We start from the raw sequence: 11,911 nt of genomic DNA on the forward strand, positions 1-11,911 counted from the left end.
AGTAATGTATCTAGTGATATTTCTTTGTGTGATATATTGTAGGAGGTAGTGATATTTATTTATTTATGTGATATATTGTTGAAGGTAGTGATATGTATTTATTTATATGTGACATATTGAAGAAGGTAGTGATATTTTATATGTGACATATTGAAGAAGGTAGTGATATTTTTTATGTTACAAATTGTAGAAGGTAGTGATAGTAATGTATTGTATAATTCATTAGTGATATTTCTTTAACACATTCTAAAGAAGGTAGTGATATATTTTATGTGATATATTGAAGAAGGTAGTGATATTTTTTTATGTGATATATTGAAGAAGGTAGTAATAGTAATGTATTGTATAATTTATTAGTAATACATGTATTTCTTTATTTCACATTTTAACGAAGGTACCGGTAGTGGTATTTTTTGTATAATATATTGTAGAAGGTAGTAATAGTAATGTATTATATAATTCATTAGTGATATTTCTTTGTCACATTCTAAAGAAGGTAGTGATATATTGAAGAAGGTAGTAATAGTAATGTATTGTATGATTCATTAGTAATACATGTATTTCTTTATTTCACATTTTAACGAAGGTACCGGTAGTGGTATTTTTTGTATAATATATTGTAGAAGGTAGTAATAGTAATGTATTATATAATTCATTAGTGATATTTCTTTGTCACATTCTAAAGAAGGTAGTGATATATTGAAGAAGGTAGTGATAGTAATGTATTGTATAATTCATTAGTAATACATGTATTTCTTTATTTCACATTTTAACGAAGGTACCGGTAGTGGTATTTTTTGTATAATATATTGTAGAAGGTAGTAATAGTAATGTATTATATAATTCATTAGTGATATTTCTTTGTCACATTCTAAAGAAGGTAGTGATATTTTTTATGTGATATATTGAAGAAGGTAGTGATATTTTTTATGTTACAAATTGTAGAAGGTAGTAATAGTAATGTATTATATAATTCATTAGTGATATTTCTTTGTCACATTCTAAAGAAGGTAGTGATATTTCTTTATGTGATATATTGAAGAAGGTAGTGATATTTTTTTATGTGATATATTGAAGAAGGTAGTAATAGTAATGTATTGTATGATTCATTAGTAATACATGTATTTCTTTATTTCACATTTTAACGAAGGTACCTGTAGTGGTATTTTTTGTATAATATATTGTAGAAGGTAGTAATAGTAATGTATTGTATAATTCATTAGTGATATTTCTTTGTCACATTCTAAAGAAGGTAGTGATATTTCTTTATGTGATATATTGAAGAAGGTAGTGATATTTTTATGTGATATATTGTAGAAGGTAGTAATAGTAATGTATCTAGTGATATTTTTTATGTGACATATTGTATAACGTAGTGATATTTATATATTTATGTGATATATTGTTGAAGGTAGTTATATAGTTTATGTGATATATTGTAGAAGGTAGTGATATTTATGGTAGTTCATCTATAACTAGTGGTATATTTGACAGTAGATCAACTTCACGCAATGATAAAGTAGGTGGTACAGAAACACCAGCCACTCTACCAGATCAAGATAGAGCTGTACAGTCTGGTGCCCAACAAGTAAAAGCTGATTTGTTGTCCAAGACTAAGAACCTAGATAATCGGGTAAGACATGCGGTCATGTATCTTGTTGTTTTTTCATTTACCCTGGAAATCCCCCAACACAAACTTTTTATTTGATAAATTAAATTTACTAGTTTTGATGAATATTTAACATTTTGACACACTAACAGTTTTCAGTGTTTCAATTTATTATAGATTGGAACATGTTTCTTGTTGAAAAATTCTATCACTTAACTTTATACCCAATGCACCTTATAAGATAAAGCACACAATGTTTACTTACATCTTTTATACAAAATGAACTTAATTGACACTATGAAAACATTTTTTACAGAGAAAAATTGCACTTTGATATTAAAAATATTTCTCATGGTCTGTCATCTGAATAGTTTGATTTATTTTGAAAGATGACATGTATGTTTTTTTTAAACCTGTGAATTAGGTGTAGCAAGGATTTTTACAAATAGTTCAACCTTATTGTGTATGAAATGCCAGCCCTGTCGCCAGGATTGAATTGGTGCTGGGGCTCAGATTTTGTACTCAGGAAATTTGAAGAATTAAAGGCCCAGAGAACTCATTTCTGACATTTTTGAGGTGCCAAAAACATATCAAAATCTATATCTTTTTGATCTTGTAGGCCTACAAAGACATTGTAAATGAATCAATCTGCTGAACTGAAGAAGGTTTTGCTGGGGCTTAATTCTCACTAGCTGGGGCCCAGCCCCCACGGACCCAACCCTAATGAGGGACTGTGAAATGCATAGCTTATCTTGGACACATTATGGTCCTTATCCCATGCACATGTCAACAGCTTTACAGCTTAAAATGCAAAAAGGGAAACAGACAAGTTTTGAAATCAGTTCTGGACTTTTAAACGTCTACAACGGAAGGGAAACTTTTTTTTATTCTGGCTTCTACCTTGTAACATGCCTAGTTACATATGTTTTTAGAAATTAATGGGTGGGCATAAAACCCTATTCAGAAATTCTAATGGATGCATAGTCACCTAATCTGTTACATGAATTTCAGATTCAATCATTTGAGAATCTGGTGGGTAATAATACATTATCAGTAGAAGATAAAGAAGAGGTATTTAATAAAATCAGAACAGATCATGAAGAATTACGAAGACAGTATCTGCAGTCCAAGGAAGATTACAATGTTCTGCGAAGATCAGGAGCAACATCAACAGATGCTAATTTTGATGATGACAAGGAACTTGAGGGAGAACTTTTTAAATTGGGGATGAAATTTGATGAAATTCATGCTGAAGTTGACTCTCATTTCAAAGAAAATAAAGAACAGCGTCAACCTTTTCAATCCAATAGACTAACAGATGCCATCAATGGTGATGATGATGATAATCAGGAGAATGCTATAGATCAGTTTAAAGCTAAAATACATGATGCTTCTGCTGGTAATGATTTAGTACCAACTAGACCAAATACCGAATTTGAATCTAAGTTTCAAAGATTACATGAAGAATATAATGCGTTAATGGATAGATATCAGAGATTAAAACAGATGGCCCAAACACCAGATCGTGATAAAGAAATAGATAATCTAGTCAGAGTGAGTAGGATATTTAAACTTGGCATTATTATCAGAATATAAAAGAAAACAAATAGGTCATTCTTTTTAACTTTGTTATCATCTCTTTAAAGATTAGTCGTTTCTTATCTCTCTATACAAAGTTACCATGCCATTAATTATGTTACATGACTAAGTTATTAGCACTAGTTATTAGATATCATTATCAGAGCTATATAGAATAATTTATTATGTTAAAAAAAAAACTTGAATTGAATTTTGATATTTCTATTACCATTGTCGTTTTCCAGAAACTCAAAGTTATATGTGATGAAGCACCAGAAATATTTCATCTGCCACCAGAATTACAACAAAGGTAAATTTCCCTGGCTATTTTTAATTTGGTTTATGACATCATAAACATCATCTGATCTGATTTTCTCCAAAATTGAATCGTTGAAAGTTACAAGGTAACAACATGTTTGAATACTTAGGTCTGGATTTTACTTTTAAAGTGAGTAAAATAGCAGCTAAAGAGCATGTGATGTTGAGTAAAGGTTTTGTGCCTTGTGTATAGTATTATATACAATGAGTTTACTTTTGATTTGGGTTTTGAATGGTTATAATAATCGTTGTGTTATTTGTGATATCATATGATTAGAGTTCAAATGAGTAACTGTAATCTGTATTGAAATGTATTATAAAGGAAAAAAAATCAAAAACAACTATTACATTGTGGAAATGTGAATGTGAAATATAAAGTGAGTTATATAGATTGATATATATATTTGACATATTTCTGTTGTTATGTGCTATTATTATCTTATATTAGAATAAATGAAATAAAAAGTAATGAAAGATTAAAGTTATATAATAAAATGAAAGCTGTGTAAGTAAACAAGTATGCTGTGTATGTGATGGATTGTGGGTTATTTTCATCTGTATTTCTCTTTTGCATTTAAATACTTTCAAATTATAAAATGAAAATTTGCTTTCAGATTTGTAAGGTATCTTTTGGTATTTTCTTCATTTGGAATTCTTGTGTAAGGCAAAAATATCTTCTTGCTTTTTGTAGTGCTTGTTATTCATTTAACACTCTGTTTTATTTCTAAAAGGATTTTTTGAAAAGGTCTTGGAGCTTTTTCATTTTGTATCAAGGCATTTATTGCTTCTATATGTATCATCTCAATTTTCTATCAGATGTGTGTTGTTCCAGTAATTATAGATTACTTTTCCATGACATCACTATTGCAAGACTTTTCAGTAAATTATTCAGAGCTTTTACACTTTTTAAAGTTGAATTTTAAAGACCACAGACATCTCATTGAAAATTGGAATGGTGCTAATGGAGGCTATCAATATCCCTGATACACATACACAGTTTAAAAAATCTCTTTACAATCCTTTTGACATTAAGTACCTATCTCTTTGTTCCGGTTATGTTTAATGGTATTTTAATGTTTTGATGAATTTGATGTTCCTCCGAAATTTTAGAAGGGAAATTCATCTCAATCTGAATATTGCATATATTCAATTAAAACCCCCAGGAATTGTAGTGCCCTTTATTCTTTTTAGTTTTCTATCCCATATCTGGTGTGTCAATGCTAATGTTACTAATTTATCTTTAATCTGTTCTAGGATGGAGAGACTGGCTAAAAAAGATGAAAACAACAAATCAGGAACTAATTCTGGGATACAAAGAAACAGTGGAGGTCAGGTATGTACAACTCTTTCAAGCTCTCAATTTGTTTTTTTGATCAATATTACCTTAGTAGCAGAAATGGGAATGTTTATCCAAGCCAGTCAGTAATTGTGTTCATAGCTCACTGTTGAAATTTCAGCCTTCAAATCCATGTGTATCCAGAAAGGTTTGAAAGTTAAAAAGACAAGTTGTCTTTTCTTGAGATACTGCCATATATAGAGAAGACATCAACAGACAAAGGGAAATAAATACCAAGTTTGAGATGTTTTTTGAAGGAATTATGGGATTTGGGTACATATCTAGTACTTCTGAAGACTATTTACATACAGTCCAGACTCAAATTAAACCCACCAAAATGGGACACTTGTCCCATTACCACTTTTGCACTTTCAAATTTCTATTTCAATTTGAACAGTGAGAGAAATTACATAGTCAGTCATAAATATATATTTTACTGTGCTATATTTCAGTTGAATGGTTTAAATGGTGAAGATGTAGGGAAAATTGAAAGTTCGAATTTGAATTTTGATTCCAATCACCATCTTAAAGGTATGTTGTTTATTTAAAGACTTAAATGTTTTCATTGTTATTTGTGCTGTGCACTGTATATTTGATTTATTTTGGAAGCTGTGGTGGTACACTGAGTTAGATGCTTTTTAACAAACCTGAAAGTCCATGGTTCAATCCTGACAAAACTCATGATAATGCCTTGGCTATTTCAATTAGATCTAACCTGGTCAGATGTTATTCAGATAGGAAAATATAGCAAGACCCTGTGCAGGCGCAGAAAAGAAGAAAACACTAATTTCATTTAGTATTCCATTAGGAAACCACAGAAACAGTGCTGATAACTTACATGGAAGAAGAGGTCAATCACCTGTACCTAGCAAAATGAAAGGTCGTTATTCACCCAATGGAAGGTTACTCTCTGAACAAGAAAATGGTAGACATTCACCAAATGGAGGTCGATATTCACCTAGTTTACAACATGCCAGTGGTAGTGGAGGTCACAAGTCTCCTAGTGGACCATACCAAGGTGGTGCCAAGAGTCGTCAATCACCTGGAAGATATTATGATACATCTAGTAATGGCAGACAGTCTCCAGGTGGAAGGTTACCACCATCAGGTGTATCACGAGATCAGTTGGATTCTGATAGAGATTCTAACTCATCATATAGTCCTAGAGATGGTGGTAGTGGTAGAGTCCAGAGACCCAGACGTCACGATCATGACTTTCAGGATAGAAAATTAAGAAAGGTACACAATCATTCTTGTATCATTAGATATATTTATATTTACTAAGGTTTTGTGTTTTGACCAGTTCACCTGATCCTTTGTGGTTCAAAATTTGAGATTCTTCAAAAGTAACAACATATAGTTTTAAAGATTTACAATATAAATGATTAGACTTGATACTGAAATCATTTTGGTTTTGTTAATTCTTATGTGGTTTGAAAAAGTTCAATTAATTTTAGACAAGAGAAGGTGGAAGTACCCATAGTTTGCCAGATAGTGGTATATCGGATCAAGGTGAAGGAGCATCAGCCCTAGCTAAATTACCTGGCCCTGGTAAATTTAAACAGATGACACGCCAGCATGCTGACGATGTTGATAGTGGATTTGTTGGTTCATTGGTAGGACCTGGAACTGATCATCCACAACCATATTCTGAGGAACAGCAAGAAACTTTGAGACTACGGCAGGTTACTGACAGCCATGAAAGGTACAATTTTTTTTGTTTGATAAATTTGTGGAATGTTGCTGTGCTTTTTGAGAATTCATAAAAAATATCAAGATTTTCTTATATTTGGGTATTAAAGCAATAGAGTGAAATTAAGTTATGATTTTTTTACAGACCAAATTCAAGACAGAGACTTCGTCTTTCCTCTGATTCACAAAATCAAACTTCTCAGACACCACACAACTCATCTTTTAACCAAGTTGGTAATCGTCCATCATCAGCCCACAGTCGAGAAGAACAGCGAAACCAGACATCTCAGGGACAATCCAGTCGTCATCGACCATCATCAGTTCATAGTTCACGTCAATCGTCTATAGATAGATATGATGAGGCTGGACAAACTCTAGATTTAACTTATGAAGAAGAAAGTGAACTAAGTGATTCATCAACACGTCCACAAAAAGGTGGTCGAGTCAAAACCAGAAATCAAACAACTGGCAGCCATCACAGTTCTGCAATTGAAACAGAAGATGGTAAGTTCTGTTATTTTTTTTACAATACAGAAAATAAAATAGATTTAAGGTATCCATTTGCAAATTTGATTAATGAAAGTGAAATTTTACATCAAGTTTTTGAAAACTTATTTTGCAGAAGATACTGATGTTACACCTAGAGCAGAACCACAGATTAGAACAAGAAATCACCAGAATCAATCATCAACTAAACCCAAAACTGGATTTCAATCAAATCATCGTTTTCAATCTAAGCCAGTTAGGGGCAGACACTCTTTCTCATCAGGGGAAGTAACTCCCACAGCAACATCACCAAGAGAACAAACTCACTATGGAAGATCAAGTTTTGATTCTGCTGATGGGGAATTTGAAAGACATTCATCACAAACATTGAGATCGGGAAATTTGGCTGTTAGTAGTCCATCTAAAAATCGTTATGCTAAAAAATCACAAAGAGAAAATGCTCGAGCACTACGCAATCTGACTACATTAGGACCAGCTTCTGATCATGAAATAAATGATGCATCATCTGATATCACCAGAGCTTCATCAGAAAGAAGGTAAATAATATATGTATTGAGTGCAATAAGAGTTTTGATTAATCTATCAAGGAAATCTTAAAGTAATATGATATCTTACTTCAACATGTTATTACTTTAACAATAACTGTTCATACATATGTAGTTTCTAATGCTAAACACCACAATAGTTCGACTGAAGTTTAAACATGGTTCTTAATATTTTCTTTTCAGTACAAGATTAAGAGCCTTACAAGAGCAAATTGATAGATTACGTGAGAATATGGGATTGGCACCAAATCAGCAAATTCCTCCATCAGTCAATCCTGTTCCCAATATAAATCAAGGTCCTGAATATTATGATCCATTTGATGATCCTTATGGATTTATGATGATGCCAAGAAGAAGAGCTAACTCATTCTCTGGTAGAGGTGGAAGGGAATTTGATGAATGGTATTGGTCCTTACCAGGTCAAAGACCACCAGACGACATCCCATTAGGATATGCTGCTGCTGATGCTTATGCAGACCGTTCAGCTGTTCAACAACAGGCATCAACCAGTAATCCTGTAAGAGCAAGAATTCAACAAAGGCGTAGAGAAAAAGAAAGGAGACATTCTGATGACGAAGTGCCCCTTACAAGAAGTGGATATAGTTCGGATCCAAATTTACATATACCTGCAACTACATCTCCTGAATTAAATCCCCGTATACACGAGCGTCCAGGATTACATCATCAAATACCTCCACCTTCCAGATATAGTACATCAAGTATGAGGCAACAGATGGCTACAAAAGGTTACTTCACTACTCCTTCTGGAGCCAAAATCTATGCTTCACAACTACCCCAATATTCTGGAATCCACCAAAATAGACATGAGTTTGCTTCAAGTGGTCATAATGTTCCTTTTACTAGTGCTGGATATTCCTCCTCTTATCACAGACCCACAGTTGTAACTAATGGTTATGTTTCTGAAACAGGCTATAGACCACGTGTGCATTCATTACCTCAATCCCAAAATCCATTTGTTCGGATACGTAGACCATATTCTCAGCGTGCACAAAATATTCCTAATGAACATTATTTTTCTGATGGTGGAGTGATTAATGGAAGAAGGCGTTCATCAGGTTATTCTGAACCAGTTTATGTGGAACCTGTTCCATGTTCTATGTGTGGTGGTACAGGGGAACATAATCATGCTGATATAGGTGAAGAATCACTAATAGCTGATAAATATAGACATTCATCATCAAGGTATATTTGAAGACTTTTGATAAAATGGTTTCCTAATTGAACTATGCAAGCTGTCATCAGTATACATTCTATTGCTTCTAAGACTTTGAAGTTAATCAATGATTTTTTCTGCGACCATGGATACTTGTAAATGTTTTTCAGTTTGGAAAATTAATTTTATGTAGCGCAGCATTGGATGTTAAAATCATATTAATATCTCAAAGGTTGTCAAATATTTTATATTCTTCTTCATTTCAACAGAAAATATTGCAAAATTGGTATGTTTGTTTTCTAGATCACCATCTAGAAGAAGAAGTAGCAGTATAAAAAGAAGAAGATCTAGATCTGTACCTAGATTAAGACCATATGAATCTAGAAGAAGCTCTAGTTATTCTAGAAATTATACTGATATGTCTAGTGCTGAATCTGATGATTCTGAAGTATTTACTCCAAGAAGGTCAGTTGATTTCAAACCTGTATCTTGTGTGCATTTGTAAAAGAATTATTATCAAAGTTCTACAGCTTGCCAGTCTTAAAGTAACCTTCTTTCTGCTGTGGCTATTTTGTCCTCACTGTTCAATGCTTTTTATTGAAATGTTGTTGATATGTTGTAGAAGTAGAAGTTTATCAAGAGGAAGAAGATACAGGTTTACTAGAAGATACAGTGAGGATGAGGTATGTATTTACTGTTAATACACAGCTTCATTTCTTTTATGATACTCAAACACTGTTATAATAAAAATCTAGTTTTTAGTTGGATTTTTTCATATTTGTCACATTTTTCTGAAAGGGATTTTAAAGAGGTCTTTCTAAATTGTATGTGTATCAGGGACACTGATAGCACCATTCCAATTTTGGATCAGACGCCTGTGGTTCCTGCATATCTTGTTGTTTTTATATTTTTCAGTACTCAGACTCTGACAACAGTGTAGATTTAAACGATTCCTTGACACTTTCTGAAGATATAAAAAAACTGACACGGAAAATGACGAAGGAAGTTAAAGGAGAATTAAAAAAGTATCGACGAAAGAGAGACCTAGGTTACTCAGATTGGTGATCAAATTAATATCAGAAATTTCAATGTGCTAAAGTTTATGGTGTTAATGGCATGGTGATATCATGTACAGATTCAATTTGATTATTCATTGCATAATAATCTGTAGAGAAAAATTTATTATTAAACTGTTGAAAAGAGACATTTGTTAATGTTTTTGATTATGTTTACTCTTAAGAACGTTCTATAATTTATATTTAAATTAAAAGTGTATACAGGGACCAAACAACAGTAATTTGAATTGTAAATGTTATTTACTGTTTTGGTAACAGTGATGTATATTGTATATGATCATCTTTAATTATAATAATTTATTCATATATTGTATACAATAATAGAGAAATATGTCACTTATATTGATATAATTGCTTTACTAGTTTGGAAGACCTCAATTTCAGATACCCACCTTATGTTCTGGTTCAATTACCTTGGACTTTCCTCACTTTCAGAAAATAACATTCTGACAGGCAATAATGACTGATAACATCTCAATTTTTGTAATATATGCATGTGAGAATATGAATATCACCTCCAAGTGATGATTGCTTAGATAACTATGTAATGTTTCCAATGAATTGAAGAAGAACCTTGGGAAGGATTATTTTCAGAAAAGTTGTAAGGTAAGGTGAAACTAAGACTTATAATCTGGTAAAGCAAATATTTGAAGGTCAAATTCCCTTTACAAGTTATTTGTAATTATATATCATATATTTTATCATATAAGTAATATATTGTATATATATATACACCTGTTTTTAATATAGCTACATCAATTGTATATAGTAAGTTAAATTGTAAATATATATATATTCTCTCCAAAGTATTTTAGTATTATCTGTGATATCATTTTTTGTACATTTTTTACACAATTGTATATTAAATTTTTTAAAACTGAGACTGGTTCATGTTTAAGCAGCCAAATGATTATCATAGTTTGAATTTTGTTATTTTCTTTTTTATACGACAGTTTCAAGAAAAAAAATGTCAAGATAGATATTTGCTAGAGAAAAATTTAAACTAAGATTTCTTGCATGAATGAATGAAGCTCTATCTCAGATATGAACATGGAATCAAAATATACCAAATATTACTTACTGACTGATGATATGCAAATCTTGTAAATTGTATGTAAAGCATAATAGTTGAATTAGGATAGAAAAACACTTAAGTTGATTGGAATACAGCAGAAAGTTTAAATCATCCAGTCCCTATTGACATTGACAGAAAGAAATTCTGTATATGCCTACAAGCAAAGAATGTGTAAACTTAGGCTATTTTGTTATTATCTTTTCAACATATTTCAACATATTCCAGTATTTGACTTTTGTGATAAAATAATTTGTCTCATATTATAACATTCCGTCCATTCCATCTAGTATTATTTTCTACAATTTATTGTATTTCATTCCAATATCATCAGTATTGTATGTACATGAACATTTTATTTTGTAATAGTATCAATACTTATACAGATTTTGAAAGTCAATGCGATGTCCGTAAGTAATCTTAAGTAAATTGCCAGCCAGCAATTTTTTTGCGGAATTCAGTCAAACTGCATTCAGAAATATAGAATATGTTAAAGTATTAAAAATGGAAAAGCCAAATTTTTTTTATCTTCTGTGTTTTATCATGTGTTATATAGTCACTATTATATTTGTCTATTTTACCTAAACATTTATCTAAGCATGTTTGTTATTATTCTTTAAGGTATAAAAAGATACCAAAATATGCATTTAATATAACTATATTCCTATTTATTTATTCTTCAATATCAAAAATACCCTGTTACCTCTTTCCTTGATATTTCTCATCTGTAGTCAATTATCTTATGTTGCCACTTATAATCTTAATAATCCCCTATGATATTCTTGTAAATGTATCAATTGATAAAATGACTAATTTCAATATTATGCAATAAAAAATGAAATAATTTAGATATATTGTGATTAAATTTATTTGTCAATATTTTTAATGACCCCAAAAGCTTCGACTGTATTAGCTCCACTGTGAAAAGCCTTGAATTTTCATGATATCTTGGATAATATTTTAATGATTTACAGTGAAAGTTTGTCAGGTGTTATGGAGCTGTG

The sequence above is a fragment of the Lottia gigantea genome (assembly GCF_000327385.1).
Source record: "Lottia gigantea unplaced genomic scaffold LOTGIsca_134, whole genome shotgun sequence".
NCBI lineage: Eukaryota > Metazoa > Mollusca > Gastropoda > Lottiidae > Lottia > Lottia gigantea.